General features: G+C 38.0%; 1 long non-coding RNA gene across 2 annotated transcripts; it reads left to right on the top strand.

Annotated features, from left to right (window-relative positions):
- Positions 1-12151: 12151 nt before the first annotated feature.
- LOC136290552 (uncharacterized) lies at positions 12152-22299 on the top strand. Of its 2 annotated transcripts, none has more exons than XR_010721199.1 (4): positions 12152-12182; positions 14965-15030; positions 21899-22069; positions 22146-22299. It is a non-coding gene; the product is annotated as an uncharacterized lncRNA (long non-coding RNA). The 2 variants fall into 2 exon arrangements; XR_010721198.1 differs by lacking the exon at positions 12152-12182 and adding an exon at positions 14302-14449.
- The last annotated feature ends 1323 nt before the right edge of the window (positions 22300-23622 follow it).

Below are 23622 nucleotides of genomic sequence, written 5' to 3'. Positions count from 1 at the left end.
GGTGCCATTAGCAGCCTGTAAGCCAGTCCTCAGGTATTTCTGAAAATCAATGCATCTCTAATGAAAAAAAAAAGCTATCAGACTAATTAATCCTTTTCTCCTCCCTTTTATTTTAATTTCTTAGTGTTTATCTGCACTGACATCCAGTTTACTTTTAACTGCAGAGTCTGCCTAGCAGTCTAGCTATCATGCATAAAAATGCCATTTTACTGTCAAAATACATCCTCAAATACTTGTTTCCTTGAACCTCTGCACACATATTTTCTGCTGAAGCTTTCCTACCTGGAAGATAGCTGGGATATGCCTGTGTGGTATAACTGTAATAATAAACCTTAGCTACAGCATGGACCTACTTCACAGAATGCATTTGTGTATTGTATTAAGCTGTAAATAATATGGGAAGTATTCAGAGGGATGGATTAATGTTGGTATTTTTTAAGTAATGGTGGCTTTGTGGCATAGTATATGTGTCTGTCAAAATAATACACACAGCTCTGCAGTTAACTATTTACAAAGGATTAAAGTTTAGCTCTTAATAAGATGTTCTCTCTGATGCTTTTGCATTAGCTACCTAATACCATGAGAAAAGTCTGTAGAAATTATGAAGAGAATGTATGAATTCATGCAGATCCAAAATATGCTGTTCAAAGGTAGGTATAGTGAAAATCCAGGATAGAAAAAGCAGTCCAGACAAAAGCATTTCTTGTACATTATAAGAAAGAAAATGGAAGAAAACCTTTATTGAAGTTCAGGCATTATTTAGACACATTTCTTGGTTTTGGTAGGGTTTCTGTAAGGCAAAAGAACCGTAAAGCTGTAACAGTAGAACTCACATTTCTACCAGCACGTCAGACGAGACACTTCTGCCCTGTCAAAAAAACTCAATAAGCTATTGAAAGAGAAAAATCTTTTTGAGGATTTTGACTACATAAAAGCCACAAGGAATCAGTATGAAATTTACAGGTAAGTATTGCCTATTTGCTTTTTTTTGTTATTTGTTTCTCCATTATTTTGAATGTTTATCATCCTCAGTCTGCTTTTGGCAACATGTCATTCTTTAAATAAGGGAAAGCAGATACTACATGGCTACTCCTCTGCAGCTGTTTCTAAGTTAGCTGCTCTTTATTTTCTAATTTGGAACCATGCTAGCATATGGGCTCCCCTTTGGTGAAAAATATTTTCATTCTGCACATGTACACTAAATAACTAAGATTTTGGAAGCAATAATGACTTCATGAAAAACAAAATGGAAACAGTCAAATGGCATTTAAAATTAGAAGGATGACTGGGGAATTTTTAAAATAAAGACAAAAAAAATTGTAAAAGTTGTAGAAAATCACAGTTTTCTGGATATCTTCTTCCAGATGAAATCATCGAGATGCTGAAATCTCAAAGACAGAATATATTACAAGCTGAAAAATTAAACCAGCTAATAGTAAGGTCAGGTGACCAAATAATTTCCTATTTAAATAGATCCCAGAGAAGTGGCAACAGAACTAAGGCCTGTCACTGCTTTACAAATGCTAGAAGCCTAAAAAAGAAAAAATTCATTCAAACATGAATTCAGCATATCATAAACTTTATTGAAGAATGATAATTAGAATTTTAGCATCATAGACTCATTTAGGTTGAAAAATACCTTTAGCATTGAGTCCAACTGTAAACCCAACACTGCCAAGCCCACTGCTGGACGTTTCCCCAAGTGTCACACCTACATGTCTTTTAAATACCTCCAGCAATGGTGACTCAACCTCTTCCCTGGGCAGCCTGTTCCAATGCTTGGTGACCCTTTCCACTAAGCAGTTTTGCCTGATGTCCAACCTAAACTTCCCCTGGTGCAATCTGAGGCTGTTTCCTCTCATCCTGTTACCTGGGAGCAGAGTCCAAACCCCACCTAGCTAAAACCTTCTTTCAGGTAATTGTAGAGAGTGATAAGGTCTCCACTGAACCTCCTTTTCTCCAGCCTAAACAAACCCAAATCTCTCAGCTGCTCCTCATAAGACTTGTGCTCTAACTATGTATTTTCAGGGGGCAAAGTCTGCAGGAAAGATAAAGCATTTTCTGGAGAGCAAGTAGTGGTACAGCATGTGACCTCATTCAAAGCATTAAATTTTCTGATTAATTTAAGCATATCAACAGATAGTATGGATTCTGTACAGATGTTTACTCTGCACTTGCACAGAAAACTGCCTGCACTGCCTGTTGACATCAGCCACCTGTTCAGGTTAGTTACAATACCTCATTATGACAAACAGCAAGATCCAAGAGGCTATTATGATAGGATACTTCATTTGAAAATTAGGATGTAAATTAGGATGTCACAGGCACAATATGATGCCAAGGTTAAGTTTTTTGATGTAATGAATGAATGTTTAGTGGAGAAAAAGACAGACATCCCAGGGGAGAAAACCAGCTCTGTACTACCAGAAGATCTGGTTCAAAATTTTGCTACCAGTAAACCAGCACAGAAGCCTATGATGTACCTATATTCAAAAACCTCACTTGAACTGCAAAACGCAACAGAAAGTGAAAATTAAAAGTGGATATTTAAAAGATGGAAACCTTACATTTTTCTCATTTAGCCTTTTACTGTTTTAACTATGAATGCAGCATTAGGAGCTCCTCTCGCCCTTGGATATCCTTTGTACTCATCCTCTCCAGGTGAGCTCTGACTTTCCTAAGACCATCCTTACATTCACAGGCATTTCATCGTCCTTCCATAGACTGAGAGACAGAGCCAAATAAGAAACAAACAGAGTTCACAAGTGAATCTGTTGCAAAAAGGGAAAATTGCCTATGATTCATAGCATATGCATAAAAAGTTCTAGAAATTAACTTAAATTTGCTGTGGATTTTAATCTATTCAATTTAAGGAAGACCAGAATAATGACAGACTGTTGCCAAGGGATTCTACAGAGTCAATTCCACCCAGCAATAAAATTGCAGACATATTTGAAGCTTATAAATGCAATTTGACATGTGTTTCAAAAAAATATCTAGACATTATATTCATAATGTTAATTCTCTGTACTGGTTGAACAAATAAGATGGATGGCAGGAAGCACTAAAAGGAAGACAGTAGCAGCAAACTTCTTTATATCATTGTTTAAACTATTGTTTAAACTTTAATATTACACACAATTCTCTGTCCTCAGTTTTGAAAAGTACATCACAGCATTAAAAGGATGGAAAAAGAAAAGATTATGAGACAACTTAATTCTGTATGAAAAATGACTAAAATGGGCAATAACAGTTCAGCCTGGAGATCTAATGAGGACAGATGTGATAGATATGAAGAAAAAATAAATTGAAAGAGGAGACAGGTAGAAAATTATCATTCAGTTGGTAATATAATACCAAAATAAAGGACATAAAATCTAACTGTCTAGGATGTCTCAGACACAAAAAGAGGAAATTTTGGGATGCTGTGAACTGTGGACTTCATTGTCACAGGATGTTCATGTGGTTACTGCCAAATTTTGCATATGTTCAAAAAGCATCTGACAAACTCATGGAAAGCAATCATCCAGGATTTTTAACTCAAGAGGAGTCTTGGTAAGTCCAAGTTGTACATCACTAGAAGGTGAATGACTTTACCACAAGGAAACACCACTGTCTAGACATTTGCATCTAGCTTATCCTGTCCTGACGCTCCTCAGTAGGTTTCATATTATATATCAGACCCAGGGCACACACATATGCAGAGGATATAATCAGCTCCGTGTTTCTTTGTGGTGCCCTTATTCCATGAAACAGGAGCTGTGCTCAGTCTTTTCAGCTGGCCCCGTTGGTCCATTGTGCCATAGAAGCCTCCACTGATCTTATAACCTGAAAGAGGCTAAATCAGGCTCTAGGATAAAGCAAGATGTGTCCCTAATGGGCATTGGGCTGTCCGTCTTGAAATCATCCCAGGAGTGCCAAAGATAAGCCTGGGGAGAAACAGAAATAAATAATGGAGGGAAATTAGTTTTCAATTGCTCGTTTCGAATTGCTAGTTTCAATCAATGACAATTTTAAGGCATTAAACACATTCCAGAGTAACTTGTCAAAAAACCCCACCCTGAAGTTGCTGACATTCTCTGAGGTTTTTTAATAAGATCAGGGTCAGTGATGGGAAATAAGCAGGAAGATGAATAGGATGTCAAAATTAAATTGAGTTCCAGAAGAGTTATCTTAAGTTCCCAGAAAAATAGAAACCCATGAAACTTTGTCTGAAACTAAGCAGGAAATGTGTGTTTTAGCTGAGAGGGAACAAGAAGGCTGATGACTGTCTTTAGCAGTATTAACAACCCATGGTATTTTAGCAGCTTGAAAAACACCCTTGTCCTTTGAATTCTGAAACAGAGAAGGTTCTACTTACTTTAAATCCTAATGATTTCTGGTGCATCAGGCTCTTTCATTTTTATACAGGGAACCCAGATTAATTGTTTCAACCATCTGACTATCCATTACAATCAGAGGATGTATTTCTTGTTAAAGTATCAGAACTGTTGAATAAAATACCATTTTAACAACCCATATGTCTGTGTTTTTGTTTTGTTCTCTTTTGCTAGATGTTGTAGCACTTAATCTTCTGGAGTGTAAGTACACCATTGGCCAGACTGTTATTAATCATCATTGTTGTCAATGAACAAAAATCCAGTGAAAGAAAACAATTGAATACCTAGTGGTACAGAGGAGCTCATGTTTCAGAATGACCACACAGATTAATAATGTTACTTTCATTTGGGAATTTGTCTCTGCATTTATAAATCCTGTTCTGTACTGTGGTCTTGCTACATATCTACACCATTATTTTGGATGCCCTTTCTACTTCCTCCCTGGGATCAAAGAGTCAGGATAGTGGGTTTGAATACGAGCATCAAAACTGTTTTTAAAAATTACTCTTCTCCAACCAAAACCATGCAATGGGTTCATCACAGCAAAACAGATTTTATCCAGTTGTCTGCAGATGACAATCTAGAGTTTTAAGGACTAGGAAACCCTTGAAACAAAGAAAGAGAACATATGAAGGCAGGGCTAAGCAAAAAAAAAAAAAAAAAAAAAAAAAAAAAAAAAAAAAAAAAAAAAAGGCTTAAGAAGCAGGGAGTCACACAGGAATAGATTTAGTTAAGGACTTCCAAGATAACAGAAACACTGGAGAAAGTGAAAGAAAAAAAGCACAGCATTTAAAGGACTTGATCTGAGTAATGCATTCCAGCAGGAGGAACCTGGAATTCAAAGGTCAAGAAGATTTTTGGGATTCGGAGGAAGAGGGTGGAGATGGAGATGTTGCATGTTTTGCATAAAACTGTGTATTCCTGTCTATGTGAAATACATAAAAATCATGGGATGAATACTGTCTATTTGCTTCCAGTAGCTTGAAGTCATTGGACTAAAAGTGAGATGGCCCTCAAGAACAAAGGTATGGGAAAGTATGTTTTTAATCAGTTTAGGAGCTCTCTTTTGTAAGACTGTCTCCTACTTACAAGTAAAGCAATAAGCCCATAATGTTCTATTTAATAGAATGAATTAGACCCAGAAATGATGGCTGGAGGCAATCCAGGCACAAAGGAAAGCTTACAGGTCCAGAGAACCAACTTGTAGGTACATCACAGCAGATCGGTAGAATCCAATGAAGTGACTGGATAAGCTTCATAAAAAAACATTTGAGTTCATTTCTTAACCAAGTTCACAATATAAGGGCTCGGTGTTTTATTCCTTCTGCCATGTTCCAACTACTGGCTTGATTGCAGTGTTGGTCTAAGTACCTATTTATAGTTACACTTATATATATCAAATTAGTGCTGTTTTCTCCCCTGCAAACTTGGGATTTTAATTTAGATTCTGCTCTTAGTTGAAAACCAGCACTTTAATGTCTCTTTAATCTACACTACAGTCTCTTAACTAAATGTCATTTCACACCTTTGTGGTTCTCCAATAAGGTGTTCTTGCCTTACTACTCTCTAAAAAGCACTGTTGTAGGGACTTACAGCATCATTAGTTTCTATGCTTAAACATGGAAAATGATATATAAGAACTAAGCTTTATCATTCTTAATGTTTTCATATGCTTGCAGGGAACTGAAAGCCCAAAGGGGATAGAAATAAAAATGGAAATATAGCAGCATTGTGCTAATATAGCAGTGACTGTGAGAGAATGAATGTTATGCTCTTGAGCCCAAGGAATGCTCATGCAGGAAAAGATTGACTCATCTGAAATCAGAAACCAGAGAGCACCTGCAAGTACATGCTGGACATGAAGGAAAAGGCTGGACACACTCACCATGCCTTCTTATATCTCTGAACTAGAACCCCAAGACATGAGGCTATTTGATAACACAAAACAACTTGGATGAACCAGACTATGCGACATGAGGCTGGTAGGGGGGCCCTGTGTGTTTATTGTATTTTGGATGTGAGTCCTTGAGTGTCTTGTCACACGATGAGGGACTGGTGGTGGGTAGGAGTGTTGGTGAGAAATGCATGAGTGCAAGGGTGCATATTCATCCACAGTCATTCTAGTCAATGACTGCAGCATGCTATTCCTCCTTTTTCCCATGGAATGGGCTACTGCTCTTCTCCTCCAGACTGAATGCAACGACACAGTGACAACTGTGCAAATTTATATACATACATACATATATATATATATGAATGAGTCTCTGAATCAGGGCGGTAGGCACCAGGCTGTTGCACTTGGAATTTACTCTAGGTCTGATGGAAGAAAGTATTAAAATGACTGATAAGTTTTCTGTGTTAACAGTTTTTAAGGAAAAGTTAGATATTCTGGGTCACAGTGCGGGAAGTTTATTTACTTCAGTAATTTAAAACCTAATGACTTTCATGGTTAATCCTGTTTCCTTTGCTGCTGCCTTATCTCTTTTGATAATGATGTAAGCTTGAATGCAAGTGTGAAGGGCATAGGTTTATACCTGGAAAATCACTGAGGTACTCTATTTGATCATGCAGATCTGTCTCACAAAGACCTGAAACCTTGTGAGGGGCTATGCGCTACATTTATTCCAGTGACAACACCCATTTCTTTCCTGATGCTCTCACTGAAAATGAAAATTGCCTGCTTCCTAGTCCTAGAAATACATAATTTTCTCTACATTTCTTTCCCTTACTTATTTTAATATCTTCTTCTAATCTAACTCAGCATTACATATATCAGCACTGGTGAAAACTCAAGCAAGTGAATTTAGAGTGGTTCACTTCACTGAAAGCCTGACTCCATTGCTCTTGATATCAGAGACAAAATTCAATTATTTCATTAGTACACAGAATCTGCTGAATAACTGAAGTCAGAACACAGACAACAGGAATGGCCAAATTTATTCAAGATGCCAGATCACAAATTTAAAATGAAGTCCCAAGAGGAATAGATAACTATGGAGAAAACAGAAGTTCTGTAGTGTAGGTAGATCCTAATTTCCCAGGAAGTGTTCTCACTGAAACACTGGTGGGATGAAGAGTTTCTCCATATTTCAGTATTCTCTTTGGCTTGTGAATGTCAAGGGAAGTTTGCATTTCTTTCTGGAATGGAGATGTCCTCAGAAGTAGCTGAGCCATATGACACAAACATGACTCATTTCTTGACTCAGCTGTGTTCAGAAAGAATAATGCAGGAAGACTGATAAAGCTTGGGCACAAAACAGCTCACCATTTCAGGCAGTTTATTTGGTCTCTAAATGAAGTGGGCAAAATTCTGAATCTCAAAGAAAAGGTAGAATATGATAGCAACTTGAAAAAACATTGCAAACCTAAAATTTCTCTGTAAAGCTGTAAATTAAGGGGAAAAAGAATAATTTTTCACCCACTTACTAGCTTGCATGTAAATGAACAGAATTCCATTTTTTGTTTTGTATTGTATTGCTTCTCTATTGAATTAAGTCTTTGTCCCATTTAAAAGCCCCATCTTGTTCTGTCAATCTCTAAAGCAGCTATTCAGCAGCCAACCAACACAACAGAAATTGCCTATGCTGAATGTTCTTTTCCATTTTTGCATTGTATTCTTGTGTCTTATTATAATGGTACTGCCAGCATAACTATAGTCAAGCGTGTGTCAATATTTCTATGCCAAACACTGTTTTATTAGTAGATGTTTGTAACAAGACCATTCTAATTTGTATAATCAAGATGAAGCTAAATACAATTATTCTCCATCCTGACACTAATTTTCTCTAAAAATATGCCTTTTCTTCTCAATCACTTGTAAAAGATGGACAATCAGTAGGTAAAAAAGAGCTGAGGTTAAAAATTCCATATTGCTAGTTATTCCTCCTAGGCAGAAAGGGACAATAAAGACCATGAGACTATGTAAGTATTTAACTTGTGTTTTGACACAATATGTTGGAAACCAAGGAACTCTTTCTCAAGGCTGAAAGAAAGATTTTTCTACAGGATGTTTATTTTGACCTTGGTCGACAAGGTAAGAGACTATTTGGAGCTGCAAATGTATATTATCTTTCATTTAAATAAATGTGTATGTAATTTGTATTTTCCATTGCGCACTACTTTGTGCATTTGGGTTTTTTTCCCTTTTTCCTCCTCATGAGTGCAGAGAACACTAACAATACTTGTGTCTATGCCATGGCTATTTTCAGGAAAAGTGTTTGCTACTGACCATAGCTACGAGTGTGAAAGGAAAAGATAAGCTTGTAGGAAGAATTGCCTCATTTGCATACTATTTTTAGTACAGACCAATTCTTTCATCTTTGTAATGACTTCACTTCTTGCACAAGGTGAACCAAAAATAGAACTTGTTTCTCCCTTGGTAGTATAAGGCAACAAACTGTATTGCAGATGTCCAGCTTTCAGATCTGCTGAGTTTTGAAGTCCAGAGCTCTTGACATTTACAGACCTCACAGGCTCTCTTAAAATAGTCTTGAAAGTTCAACCAATGACCAAAAGATTGCTTGAATTTCACCTAATGCCATGGTAGATTTTCATATAACCAGGCATTTCTTTCAATACTGGTATTAGTAGTCTGAGGTAAATAATTATGATTTTAGCTTACGCTGATACCTACAGATGTGAGCCTAACCATGTAGGGCTATAAAAGAGCTCTCACTCATTCTCTCCTCTATCTCCTTGTCCTTCTTCTGTACCCAGCTGCATCTATCCTGACCTCTCTCTTCCACTAGGTCAGGTGAGTTTTGGCCTTTCCTGTAGGTGGATTCATCCACTAACTAAAGAGACAGATAACTCCATGACAGTCTTTTTCTTGAGCCAGTGAGCTGAGTCTGTTCAGACAAGCTCTGTTGGTAAATGGTGGCCACACACAGCCAGGAGCATCAAGACAGAAGAAGTGTGGGGGGTTGTATGTCTAGGGAGGATCTTCCCTTTCTGCTAGTCATACACTGTGAGTCTGTCAAAAACTATTCCAATGTATTCCCTGTGTAATATGCAATATAGCGTAAGCACAGCTCCTACAATTTATCCTACATGCTGCAGCAGAATTGAGGTTCAGTGATTTTCTGTGACAATTTGAAATATTTTCTTGCTCAACATTATAGTTCATAGCCTGCTTGTGGAAGTGGCCTGCTGGTATTGGTTCCCAGGGGAGCACTGGGGCAGTCAGGTTAGCACCATGCCATGCAAGCTGGATGATACAGCTGGTGCTGCTCCTGGACCCACATAGCTTAGCGTCACATGCTAGGAAACTTATAGGAAGCTTGCTATAAAACACTCAAATGGCTGCTCAAATCCTGGAGCTGAAGGAGCTCATTAAACCTGCCAGAGTAAAGATTCACTGTTGGAACTTTTTTCAGAGGGCAGAAGAGGAAGTGGCTTATCCATGAATTTTTAACTGTGGATAAATGCATACCAGGTGAAATTTGTGTTTATTTATTTATTTTTAATCTGAATTTTGCATGGCAAATTGTCAAACTAATAAGAGTATCAGCTCATGTTCACAGACTTGCTCTTTCTGTTTTGCCATGATAGTAAATCTGATGCCTACTCACAGAAGGTGAAACTGCTTTCATTGGAATAAGAGATGGCTTAAAATCTTTTAACTTCTTTTTTGATGGATTGGTGCAGCCATTTGTGTATACATATGGTGGAAGTTTATATTTTTAATTCATAATCCTATGTGACTTTTTACTACGTGTTGTTGCTTTACCGCAAATGAATAAATAAAACCTTCACTTTGGTACCCTGATGAGAATAATCACCCCAGTCTTATCCCCATCCCCTGATGATGTCAGTGACCCTTTTTCTGCACCTGTTGCTATATGACCTTATTTTCTTGGCCATGGATGTCTTGAAATGTACCTCACTTTCTTGATGACAGTTTCCCAGAATTACAGTTTGCATAAAATAAGGAAACAACTTTAAACCATGAAAACTTTCCTATTTCTGACATCATGTCTTTGTTTATGTAATAGGAACTCATTTTTAGGCATCAGTTCTGAAATACATTTCAGTTCGTGAAGATGTATATTCAACAAAATGGACACAATAATTTTTCCATGTTTTGTTCCTTCTTTTTCCAAGCAACAAAGCTGGAGTTTGTGCATGGGTTCATGGAGTAAAACACAGATCTGTGGTATTTTGTGATTTCTGCTGGTCTGTGATTTCTGTGCTCATATTTCTCAGTGGGGGTGTCATGTTCTGCTGCTTCCTAAGAAAGTGATTAAAAGTGCAGAGTGCCATGCATCAGCATGATGGAAGGTCCTGGTGGTTTCTTACTGGCTTAACAGTGCAAAACATTACCAAAAATACCAAACAGCATCCATAGCATCCTTAATGCCTTACCTTTTACACTGAAGCAGTTGTTTATTTTGTGTTTATCAATATTTCTGTGGACAACTAGTTATAGTTGTCTCAGACAATCTTCTTTAATGCTAAATATCTCAGTAAATATGATTATCTTTCAAGGAGTTAGGGTCCTCTCTTTTAAGTTAACATTCAGTGGTGTACTGTTTTAATTATTCATTGCTATTTGGTAAATCAAATCAATCAAGCACTGTCTCTGTTCTGTCACTGTACTTTATTCTAGTGGAAAATTTTAGGTATACATTATTTTTGGGTTGAAAAATTGAGAATATAAGCTCTAAAGAAGCAGCCAGTTGATTGACATAGTGTAATGCTCTCTAACAGAAGAGCTCGTCCCAGGAAAAACCTGCTAGTCCTAAAATCACAAAATACATAAATTAAAAAAAAATTAAAAAGGTAGTAAAGGAATTAGGTTAATTATCACACAATTACAATAAAGGAAAGATAAAAACTAATCAGACATGAAGAACAGCTTGTATAACCATTAACCAGGCTATGGTAAACCATTCCTTAACCCTGACTTTAGAGATCCATCATGGGATTCATGGCAGACAGTTAACTAATGCCTAAACAATTCCACAGTAATTTAAAGCTGTGGTAAATGGCATCACTCAACCAAGCAGTCACTCTCAGTCCCAACAGTTATTTTTAACTGGTATGAAGTTATGCTAACTCTCTCTGCCCTTTCCCTGCCTAAACTCCACAGGCTAAGTAACTGTCCTTTTACTGGAGCCCAGGCCAATGGTGTTGATTGTTTGGGGTTCTTTTCCTGGAAAAATAAATTCCACTGAAGAGCAGTGTCAAATGAATTTGGAACAATCTCCCTTGTCTGAAACTGCATTTAATCTCTTTATAAATATATTTATTTCCTCATCTTCAACTGTTTTTACTTTGAACATTGTTCAAAAACTGCATATTATTAAGACCAATCTAGCAGCTAGTAGCTATCCAACTAATTTTTTTCTGCATTCTCACTGACTAATGATCAAACTAGGGGAAGGAGCTGAGTTTACACAAGAGTAAAAAATTGGGTAAAATTTGACTAAAGTGAACTGAGTGTTGAAGAGGTAGTGGCAGGCAGGAGTGAGGTTACTTCTGGAAGGTTGTGTGGCTAAAAAAAGTAAGACTGTATTTGTTTAGTATTTTTACTTCTAAACTGAGGATCAAAACTAAAAGCTAAGAATTATGCTGGTGACACAGTGCTGGGTGGCACTGTCTGTGTAGAGGAGGATCAAAATATCGTGTGAATGAGATGGATAACTAAGGATTGAAGTAAAAAGAAATGGATGAAATTTAATATCACAAAGTTCAAGGTCATGCAGTCACAGCCCAACAAGAACTTCTGCCAAGGACTGTCAGCCTATATTTTGGAAACAACTGAAGAGAAGGAAAAGTCTTGGGGCTAATCTCTGGCTATAGGTGAGTAGGAAAATGAAATTCCTTCTGTGTTTTGTTTGTCAGTAATTCCTGTTTCTGTCCCTCTTTTCCCATGTCTCACAAGGCACACATTCCTGTCTCCACACCACACACAGATTACTGCCTTCTCTCTGGTAGTGATGCAGCAGGACCACTCAACAGGAACACTCTGTAAAGTACGTGAGGAAAAGAGGTTGGAAACTGTTTGAGGTGAAGTAATTGCAAAATGTCAGTGCATACATGGAGGCCATGTCATGGGGGGTGGTGTGCACAGCCCTGGTAAAACATGCTCGTGAAAGATTAATGCAAAGTGGAAGAGGTGCCAGGTCAGTAAGTGGGGGAGCTCTATTCCAGAACTGTCTGTCTGATGGAAAAAAAAATCTGTTATGGTCAGACTGGAGATTGATTTGCTATGAAAAATTGTTTGATATGAAGCCTGTAATAGCAGGGACATGAACTGTGTCTTAGGAGGCTTTCAGTCCTGGGTTCCTGGGCAGTTCCTGAGCAAGTATCTGATGTAGGCAACATGCAGAGGACTGACCTGTGACAAATACCTAACAAGAACATTTGGGCTTTAAAAATTTAGAACAGTTTTTTGTTTTCCAATATTATATTTTATTCTGGAGACATTGTTTTATGAAATCCAGGGAACAGGAACTGACTTTGTGAGAACCAGATGAAACATTTAATTTATGGTTTATAGGTGACACAGGTAAATACTGATGCAATAATTTTCTATAATCTGTTAACTACTAAATTATTTTTCCCTAGAACATCAGGTGTTTAGGAAATCTGGACAAGCAGTCAATTTAAACAAACTCTCTTCTACAGCTGGGAAGAAAGAACAATAGAGCTTGGAGAAAATGAGATCTCTTGATCTGATTCTGACACCCTGCTGCCTCTCTCCCAGCCCCAGCCAGTGACCAGTGTCAGCACAATGAGGGGGAGAGAGCAGCACAACTTGTTGTAGCTGCTCTTTCTTGTAGCAGTGTTGATGACCTCCCCAGAGCACACCTCTGAATATGCAAGCTATTAACTCATGTAGCATTTCTGGGGATTGCAGTCCCAGACAATTTCCTCAGACACTGTGCTCCTGCAGATGAGAAAGAGTGGTAGACTTGGCCACCAAGGCACACTGAAATGGGGAGGGCTGGGAGGAGGGAGCTGGAGAGGAAGATGACAGTCTGGTGTTATTCCAGAAGGTGTGGGGCACTGAGGGTCAGCATGTGTAATTGTCTTGTTGCATCTCATGATTAAAGCATTTGAAAATTAGTTAAAGACCAGTTATTGAATAGAAAAGGCTGCAAGGGGAAAAGCATCATTCTTCATTACATAGGCTTGAGATGAGATCCAAATCCAACCTGCCACATATATTCACTCAGCTGCACATGCCTGTAGCCAGAAGAATGACAGCTTGATACCTACCTACATGTCAGTCAGTCTCTTTACCCCAAATAAACTTTTACTTCTATGGTATCCTTTGCTTCAAAGCAATGCTGACAAGGATTTATTGAATTAACCTAAATGGCTTTAAGCCCCAATTCATGCTGGTGCAGCATGTCTCTATCAGGGGTTTGCACTGGTATAACTAATTGATTTAGCTACAGATGGGAAAATTTTCTTAACAAGAGAAGGCCTAAACTGCTGGCCAGGCTGCCTTTGTTGTTTGCAAGTAATCTCTCTCAGCCTGTTGTTAGCATAAATCTGCTCTATTTTGGATTCCCAGAAAGCTAATTTACACAGGAACCACACAATAGCATGGTTTACATTTCTTGCTCCTTTTCAAAGCAGACTGCAGGATTCTAAAGAAAAAGACTTTTCACGAGTTGTCTGCATTTCTGTGAATATTTCATTGCCTCTGTCTCAGTCCTCAAGTATACTGTGGAAAAGCAATTCATTTGACAAATGATCTTTTTCTAATTGAGCGCAGAGAGCAGAGTATTTGTTCTGCTCCCGAAGTGACTGGACACACAGCACCCTTTCAATCCCATTTCTGATACACAGTGTTATATTAACAAATCTGAGAGCTGCTTCCTTTGGCTGTCCTGTAATATTTGACATGAATTTTCTCTCGTTGATCTCAGGGCAAAGCTTATCTACTACTGTGTCTGTGTGAGCTCAGCTGAAAACCTGTGCACATGTGTGAAACCAATGTGATGAAATCCAAGTTGATGTTCAGAGAAAATGGGTGTGTTCTCACCTGATTGAAACTAAGTTGAAAATGAAAACAACCTTTTTGGTGGAAAATTAGATATGAGGTCCAACTTCAGGTAAATAAAGTTTGGAGTTATATACAGGTGTAGAACCTGTGATAACCGGATCTTGTTCTTATTTACAGTACACGATAATGATAAAGCTTTCTTATTAATTTTTAAAAGCACTGAATTCCTTCTTTTTAGTCCACTTACGCACTTTCAGACCTAATAACCTTTTCAGGGGAACAGTGCTGAAATCTGGACACAGTAATACAATGAGCTTCAGCTATTGCTATCATTCCTCAATGTGGACAACGTCTTAGGAAATATTGTACTTGGAAAATATGAAACACTAACAGCACATTTACTACCTCTCCAGAAGGCAGTTTTTTTCATTATCAGCTTGAGTCCTCTTTAGTTCTAGTTTTTTATATTGTTACACTAATTGTGAAGTAGAGGTACAACTTAATGGTGTGATTCACATTAATGTAAAGAGTTTATAAACATTGCAGTCTTTGCCACAGTGAGAACCGTATTTTTCTTGAGACCATTTATGCTCTTCACGTATTTGAATGATATCCATTTTGCAGTCTAATCCTACAAAGAAATGGTTGGAATGTGGGGCATTACAGAAACTGATAAAGGGAGATTTATAGGTGAGTACATCATAATGATATTTTATTTGCCATTATCATTAACTCATGTGTCTAAAATAGTTTTAAACTGTTCATAGAATTGAAAAATAAAGGGTTTTGAAAAGAAAATAAACAGAGGTAGGTGACTTTTTACCATGCTAAGTAGTCTTGTTGCTGCCTTTTGCTCAAACCAATTCAAGAGAAAACAGTGTCTCCATAACAGGAACAAATAATTCCTCTCTTTTAAGTATATTGTTATGCCCATCATCATTGTTTTCCTTCTTTATTGTGATAAGATTGACATGAATAAGTAATGCAATTTTCAAGGAGAGATGTTGCTACAGCCCAGAAATGTGAAATTTTAACACACAATTTTGTGTATTGCAAAGACATTTGAAAATTAGCTAAGGAACAGTTGACATCTGGAGAAGGAATTGGGATGTATCTTGACTTACCAGATTTGACTAAAAGCCCACATGTATCTTTTCCAGGCATAGTTTTCACATTATGGTTAAATTTTCACACTGCTTTTCCAAAATATTAAAAAAATTTTAAGTAAATGATGCAACATCTTCAGAATTTATTATTTTGCCAGTGAAAACCTTTATATACATATCTGTATATCTGTATCTCTATATCTCTATATCTATATATCTATATATCTCAGAATTAAATTCTCCCTGCAAAATCAGTCAAAAATGGCAGAAACTGCTCACTTATATGATTGGTATATAAATATAGATTTTATTTTTCATTGGGGAAGTGTCCTAACATTTCTAACAATGCTGATAATTTTTCAAAGCCTGTGTCATTTATAGCACAGTTTTTTTCTCTTTATTAGGAAAGTTTCTGGCTACTTGAATAAGTGCAAGGCTTAGTTGTGCAACAGCCAGAATTCCAGCATGAAGGAGCAGAATTCGTGGTAATAGGCATCAGTGTTCCTTATGGACTAAACAATGCAGTTAGGCTTCAAGGATGGAATTTATTGCAATCACCGTGGTGGTGGAAGATTTAAGACAGGCAACAATATTAAGTCATTTTTCCATCCATTTTTTATGATACTGTGTCTTTTTCAGATTTCCTGCATCTCAGCTGCTTTTGTTTGCTCTCACTTTCTTCATTTCTCCTGATTTCCACATTCTTTATTTTCCTTAAGCCTCTGCTTTATATGCTCAGAGCTAAGTAACACAATGAGGAGACATTCCTGTACATCTCCCACTCTGCCCCTAAGCACCCCACACTGTATTAAACAGTAGTTAAGTCTCATCTGAGTAATGGCTATGTCCTTGAGGAGCCAATACTGATTATATTGATAAAGATTAGTCCATAAATAAAATCAAAATAATCCAGACTCATAAAGCATAGAGGCTAGAGAGTGGCCCACTGGAGTCTGAATTCACCTGCCCCTTTCTTGCCTCAGTTAACATGAATTAACTAGGTTGCTGCTTTTTCTTCCTCTGTTTTTATGTCAATGTCAAGAACTATTAGCAATCTCTCTGAACATGTCTTTTAGAAGAAATATGTGACCAATGTACAGATTAAAAAGGACCCTTTTGGCACCTTGGGAATGTGTGGGGGGAAAGCACAAGAGATTATAGAAGGGTCTAAGCAGACCAGCTGGAAAGTAAGAGGTTGGCTGAGCAGCTGACGGAGAAGATGCCATCACAAGAGCAAGAACCGGTCCTGGATGCCTGAGAAATGGGATGAGAAAGCAATTTTCTTCATATATATACTCTCATCCTATGAAGACTTTATGTGTTAATTTCACGTCAATGAGTAGCCCTACTGACTTCATTAGAACTACTAATGTCTCTAAGATTAATCACACTCTTATATTCTCCTCTGCTGAAGATACATTTTCAGAAAAATCGTTCTTTGAGTACTTTTCACCTTACATTAAGGTACTGCCTCAGATGTGAGACCTATAATATTGCTTACCAGTGTAAACACTGGTGACCCACAAATCACACAACAAATCACTGAGCACTGGACCTGTTTTTGTGGGAACCAGGCAACAGTTGGATCTGCAGCCCTTGACTGAAGATGCAGCAGCATCATGCTGGAGCCAGGGAATAGCAGAGGGTGAACGGGAAAATAGCACAAAACTGTAAAACAGACTATTTTCAGTAATAAAAATACCTACAGATGATAGTGCCTGACTTCTGAGTAGGGCCTAACTGCCCCTCATATTTATCCAGATTTCCTGTTGTTCTTGACCATGTCAAGGTGCAGCAGGTAGGAGGTGACACCCGGGAGTGTGACCCCTTCCCTCCTCTGGCACCCACTGCTTCACTCCAAGTAATGGGCAAGTGCCTTGTTGCACTGGGGATCATAAATCTGGAATCCTCTCCTGACAGCAGTCTTCTGTAACTATTTCTTCAAAGAATTGACCCAGCTCTTTCTTCCCTTTAATGTTCAGGCAGGGAGAGGTGGTTTCCTCAATTCCTGTTAGAGATCAGAGCACTCTCTGAGGAAGCAAGACACCCAGGCTCAATACCTTCCTCAGCATGAAATGGTTCAAACACGTCTCTCTAATTAGTGGGGAATGTGCAAAGAAGCCTCTTGAAATTCTTTTAGAACTTCAGGGTTTAGCTGAGAACTCTGTATCACACTTACCAAATGTGGTGCTGTGCACAGGAACCTGGCTGAGTGCTGAGTGCTTTAGCCAGTGGATTGATTTGCAAACAGGACTTCCTAAGGAGAGATGGGGTGTAGCTGGTGCCTTGGATTGCAGTGGAGTATTTGATAGGAGATAAGCATTCATTGCCCCAGGACAAGCACTTACCAGAGTACCTGGGAAAATAAATGCCTTGGGAACTTGCAGATGAAGTCAGGATATGACTGATAATTCTTCAGTAGACCTTTGGTAGGTTTAGAGCCCCTTATTTAGAGAAGTTGCTGCAGTGCATCTTCTCAACATAAAGCTCAGATGGTCAGAAAAACTGGAAAATGGTGTTTAAATGAAAATGTTTTTAATTAATTCCCTCCTCCTTCTTTCCTTTTTACATCTTCTTATGAATTTGAATTCTTTCACAGAATTTGTCTCTGGAGGGCTTCTCTATCTCTCTCCTTAGGTTTCTCAGATTCAGAGAGAAACATAAAGACTGTTTTAACTTCTACCCTGGGATTAATAGAATCAAGCCTGTCTAGTTGCTGGGTAAATCAGAACAATTTCCCTCTATGCCAAGTGCCAGTGGTTTGTCATAGACATGCTCAAGCCCCTTCATTAAATGTGGCTTGCAGTTCATGCTGTGTACTGGTAGCAGTTAACTACAGGTAGAGAGATACAAATAATGATCAAAAGGCTAAGTAATACCCACTTCCAAACATCTTTCAACCACAGCCCCAAACTGAGAGCAGATCTGCTTTGCTGATTGTAAATGTTATATTATCTGGATGGACTCTTTAAACCCTGCCATTTTTGGCATTTAAAAGTAAAAGAATAAACAGAAACACATCTGGTTTGCAAATGTGCATGCCATGTTTGAGCTTTATGCAATTTCAAATTAGTTGTTAAACATTGAAAATCAGGGTTCATAAGGGAAATGCCTACTCAGCTGAATGTAGTGCAACTGGTGCAGCTATAACAGGCACCAGACACTCCTGGAATAGCAGATCACTGTGTATGGCTACACAGACATAGGCAGAAAGAAAAGGCAGATGGTGTACTTAACTGCACTTAAAATGATTGTGTGTATGTCAATAACGAATGTCCAAATCGGATTCTGCCATAAAAATCAGCTGTATGTGTATGCTAGTAGAACAAATGCAGTCCTGTAGAAACAAAGAAGTGGATTCCAGAGCTCTAATGATGTTTGCTATGACAATCAGTTATTTTCTACTTGCTGTAGGTTTTTAAACTCTTAAACATTAAATAATTAACAATAGAGTAACAAAAATAAATCATAAGGATAATCCTGACAAATAAAAAACTATTTTTATAGCAAATATTCTTAAAAATAAAAATTATGTCTGCTGCTCAGATTTCTAGCAAAAGTTGCTGCCTCCTATATTCTCAAAACACCTGTCTTCCTTGGACTCCATAATGAAATTTTGGCAGGGTCAGCTGAGTTCATAATTTCAAGGTAGATTAAGTTGTTTATGGGTGAAAGTTAGGCTTTGTGGTAATCGATGGAGTCTTTACTGTCAACCACAGCATCACATATATAAATAGACATTTCATATATGACTTAAAAATAAAGAAATTTTACTTTTCTGTATGCAATTTAATATTCTAACAGTTTCTCAGTTTTTGAGAAAGAATTTGCTCAACTTAGTTAAATACAATAATTAAAGAACGCAATTCCTTGTAATTTCTCTGTATGCTCACTCCTCTCTATTCCTCTCTCTCTGTAATGTAGAGAGTGTGAACGCCTTACACTGAATGTTATTTACTGTTAGCAACCCCACAAATTTCAGCAGGAACGCTGTTGGAGTAGTCTGAGAATCAGCTTGAGTAAAGTTAGCAGAAACTGGCTGTAAATCAGCACCAAATTCTGTCAAACTCAATCATATTAATCAAATTTGTGTCAATCCCTTACTTGTCCAGAATTCCAACTTGAGTTGCTCAGTATGCAAGGATACTAGCCCAAACATGTTGGCTAAGGACAATTTATTACATGCTTCCTCTCATGGTGCTTCTCCCTGCATGGAGTGCCATGCTGACATATCATCCTAATGCATCCATTTCTGGAATGAGCAGAGTTTCCTCTAGCTGGAGTAATAGCAGCTTAGGTTTATGATGACACTCATAGAGTTTAGGCTCTCAAATCTCTAAAGTACTTTTGAAAATTGTATGCAATATTTATTACCCCTCCAAATTGCAATTCAGTGGAGTAGCAGAAGAGAATTGGACTGCCTTTCATTACAGTTTCCTGACCTTTTGTCTAATTTAAAACCCTATTTTTAATGGCTGGTGTCTTTGCCAAACCCTAAGAATTGCCTTGTACGACCCTAAATGAGCCCCAGTGGGCGTGAGCATTATGACATTGTCTAATTATACAGTCACATTTGAATTTTGTTCTAAACTATTTGTGCTTCAGTCCGTGCATAGGACAGAAGGAGCTTAACTGAAAAGCAAATATTCAATTTTAGTTCTCTTCCTATTGCTTAATATGTCCCCCATGCCTTATTTACTGCACAGAATCCAAACCTTGCTATGAAGATAATTACTATGTCCCTTCCAGGTTTTTCTATGGTGCCTGTTGCTATAGTACCTGAACATTTTACAAACTTTAATGAATTTATATGCACAAAACCTCTCTGAGGTGAAGAGTAGCATTATTCCATTTTGCAAGTGCTGAACTGAGACACAGAGAGTTGAAAATAATCCCCCCATTTCTCTAAGATTTGAGGTTATGAGTTCTGAATTTTTGGTGTGCTGTTTTATACATTCTAAATTGCACTGCACTGCTTGTATACGAGAGTTATCGAATCAGTCACTCAAGAAATCAGGAGTGCACAAATAACACAAACAGAAGACTTAAATAAATCACTTGCCCAGTTCATATGACAGTGACATATATTCAGCTTTCCAGACCATTGTTCAATTGTCTTAACTTGAGACCACCTTTCTCTTCCTGAAATCCTTGCCCAAGTAACCACTTTTTATAGCAAATATGCATAGGCCCTATAGGCAATATGCTTCACTCTGCATCAAGGCAGGTCTAAATCCTTCTCCCAGCAGAGCAGAAGGAAACACCTCCAGCTCTGCAGGTCAGCTGGTGATGGGGTTTTTTGAGGAAAACTCAGCAAGGACAAGGGTGTGGCAGAGATGGTAAGTGTTTTGCTCTGATGCTTACAGTAGGAAGACTGAGGGAAACCCCAAACCCTTTGAGAGGACTCAGCAAGAGATTGCCTGAAACAGAAGAAAATGTGGAAGAAGTAATTCAATAAGGAGGTAGAATAAACACTAAGAAATCGCTGAGACTGTATGATATTCACCCAAGAGTCTTAAGAGAATTAAAGGATGAAATAGTTGAATTATTGACGGTGGTGTGTAAACTTTACCTTTAAGGTTTCACTCATTTTTGAGAAGGGAAGAATGGTAAATATGTCACAAAATTTTAAAGAGGTTTCTAGGGAAGATCTTCAGCTCTGTGAGCCTTATGCCTGCACTTGGTAAATTAACAGAAGACATGATAAAAGATGGAATCAGCGGAAATCAGGATAAATGTGACTTACTGGAAAGAAAAAAAACATAGTTTGTATAAAGGCTAGTCCTGGCCTTTAAACACAATGCAAGGCTCTTGAGAGGACAATAAGCAAATCATTAAGGATGAACATGACTTTCAGGAGATTTTTGATGAAGTCCCTCACCACAGCATTTTAAAGCACTAAATTGCCATGGCATAAGAGACAAGGTCCTATCTTGAGTGGATACTAATCTCAGAAACATAAACAGAAAGTAGGACTAAATCTTTGGTTTTCAAGATTGAAAAGAGGGCTCGTCCAAGAACTATGCTATACAATATGTCTGCAAGTGACCTGGAAAGCACAGCAAACAGTGAGGTGACAAAAATAGCTGAACTGGGGGAGTCAGCCTCCAGACTAACTCCAAGAAATTGCAGAATGGCCTTACGAGACTAGAAAGCAAGATGGAAGTAAAAAATTCTATATAGATAAGTGGTGCAGATGGTAAATAATAATCCTAAATTTGCATACTAAATAATGTCCTCTGACAAGCCTATTACTACCAAAGAGTGAGACCTTGGGTCTTGTCACAGAGAACTCCCTAAAAACGTCAGGTCAATGTCAGAGAAAAAGAATGAATTTTAAGGTGAAATTAGTAAAGGAATGAAAATCAAACAGGAAAACAACATTACAGCTCTGTAGCTATGGTCCAACTGCACCCTGAGTACTCTGTACTATTCTTGTCCTCCTGTTCCAGAAGTATATGGTAAGACAGAGAAAAATCGAAGAAGGGAATTATGAGTGACAAGTATTCTGTGGCAGTGTCTGTACCAGGAAAGGTGAAACAGATTGATCTTCTTACTGGAAAAGAGAGGACCTTCATGTGGGGGAAGAGGCATCTTTGAAGTTCATGAATGCTATAGGAAAGGTACAGCAGAGAACTGAGTGCTCATTCTCTCTTCCTGTACAGGAACCAAGGGGTCATGACATGTTTTCACTTGTAGGTAACAGACCTGTAAAGCTCCTCACGGAACAATGCTGTGTGCCTCAGAAGCCTCAGAAGCCTCAAGAGAAGACTGGGGAAACACTTGGAAGAGATTTGTGCTGTAGGTGAGAGAAAAGCTACATAAGGTGTAGGATTGACCCTTGCTGAGGATTCCAGAGGTGAGTGAGTGCTGTGGGAGAGGCAGGCTGTGCTTACCCTGCATGACACCCTGCCTAGGGCTCCTCCACCTTGGCACCCTCAGCTGGACCCTCCTCCACAGCTGCACCACTGCTCTGATGCCTTACCTTGCTGTGAGGAAAGCAACAGGTATGTGGTCAGGTATTATAATGCATAATGCAAAGAAGCTGAATTAGGTCATATCCTCTCTTCTGATTGTAGGATAGAAAAACCTCTGATTACAGCATCTTGGGACTGTTACAAAACAGTCTTGCAAAATCAATGCCTCGTTATATTTTGGAAATGAACTAAAGCTGAGAAATGAAACTAACACATTCAGAGATTATAAGGCTGATGAAAGCATTTTGAATTTCTCCATTTGAATGAAATACAATGAAAGTTGGGGATCTGTTTAGGGGTACTACTGCATTTGAGAAATTCTCAAATCCACACTGCACACAAGGCACAGTGGGAACAGACGAATCCAGACTTGAGTTTTAAGTCAAGAGAGAAAGCAGACATCAATCATTAGCAGTAAGTAAATTGGACCTGGCACCTTAAGTGTCTTAAATGTTAGAAGTTACCCCTGAAATAGTATCCTGATTCTTAAAGGAAGATAGTAAATTACTTGCTGAGCAAATGGGTGGCACAATCAAAATGATAAAATTGCCAGATCTTAAAGAAAGTGTAGAGCCTGGGAATAAAGAGTTATGAGACAGGGCAGGAGTGAATTGCCAGTTTACAAGCAAACATCATACAAAACACAGGCAATGGAAGAGGCACAGCTGTAAAGAACAGTCTTTATTTTGGGACAGTCTTGGTTGAGCATGGTAAGTGAAATCACAGTTCTCAGTCAATTCACCTTATATAAATGTTGCTGCTATCACTTGTGTATGCATGGGAAAACATGAACCCAAATAACTAATAATATAAAACAATCCTCCCTCTTAAAATGGAGATGAAATTAAACTAGATATATTTTCCTTTAAAAGAATCTCTCACTATCTTCACTTATCTTCAGAGTGTTTTTTCTGATAGTGAAATGAGTGATAAGATGGTTCTAGAGGAAAAGAAAAGCCTTTTAATTTACTAAGGAAAAACCCCAGAAGGCGGCTGTGTCTGACAATATTAAAACTTACTCATCTGTAATTGACTTTTGTCTAATCTAAGTTATTTTCTCAGCATTAATGTTGGTCATGACAGTGAAACAATATTACTGATTCCAAGAAATATCAAAGATCAGATTTTATTTTTTTTAAAGTAATATAAACTGGATGGCTGGGGGGCAAAAAAAGAATTTTTGGTGTAACATGAGTAAG

This window comes from Chamaea fasciata, unplaced genomic scaffold (assembly GCF_029207755.1).
Source record: "Chamaea fasciata isolate MVZ Bird 193981 ecotype frontalis unplaced genomic scaffold, bChaFas1.0.hap1 SCAF_6, whole genome shotgun sequence".
NCBI classification, from domain to species: Eukaryota; Metazoa; Chordata; class Aves; order Passeriformes; family Sylviidae; genus Chamaea; species Chamaea fasciata.
This window is presented reverse-complemented; position numbering and strand designations above follow the sequence as displayed.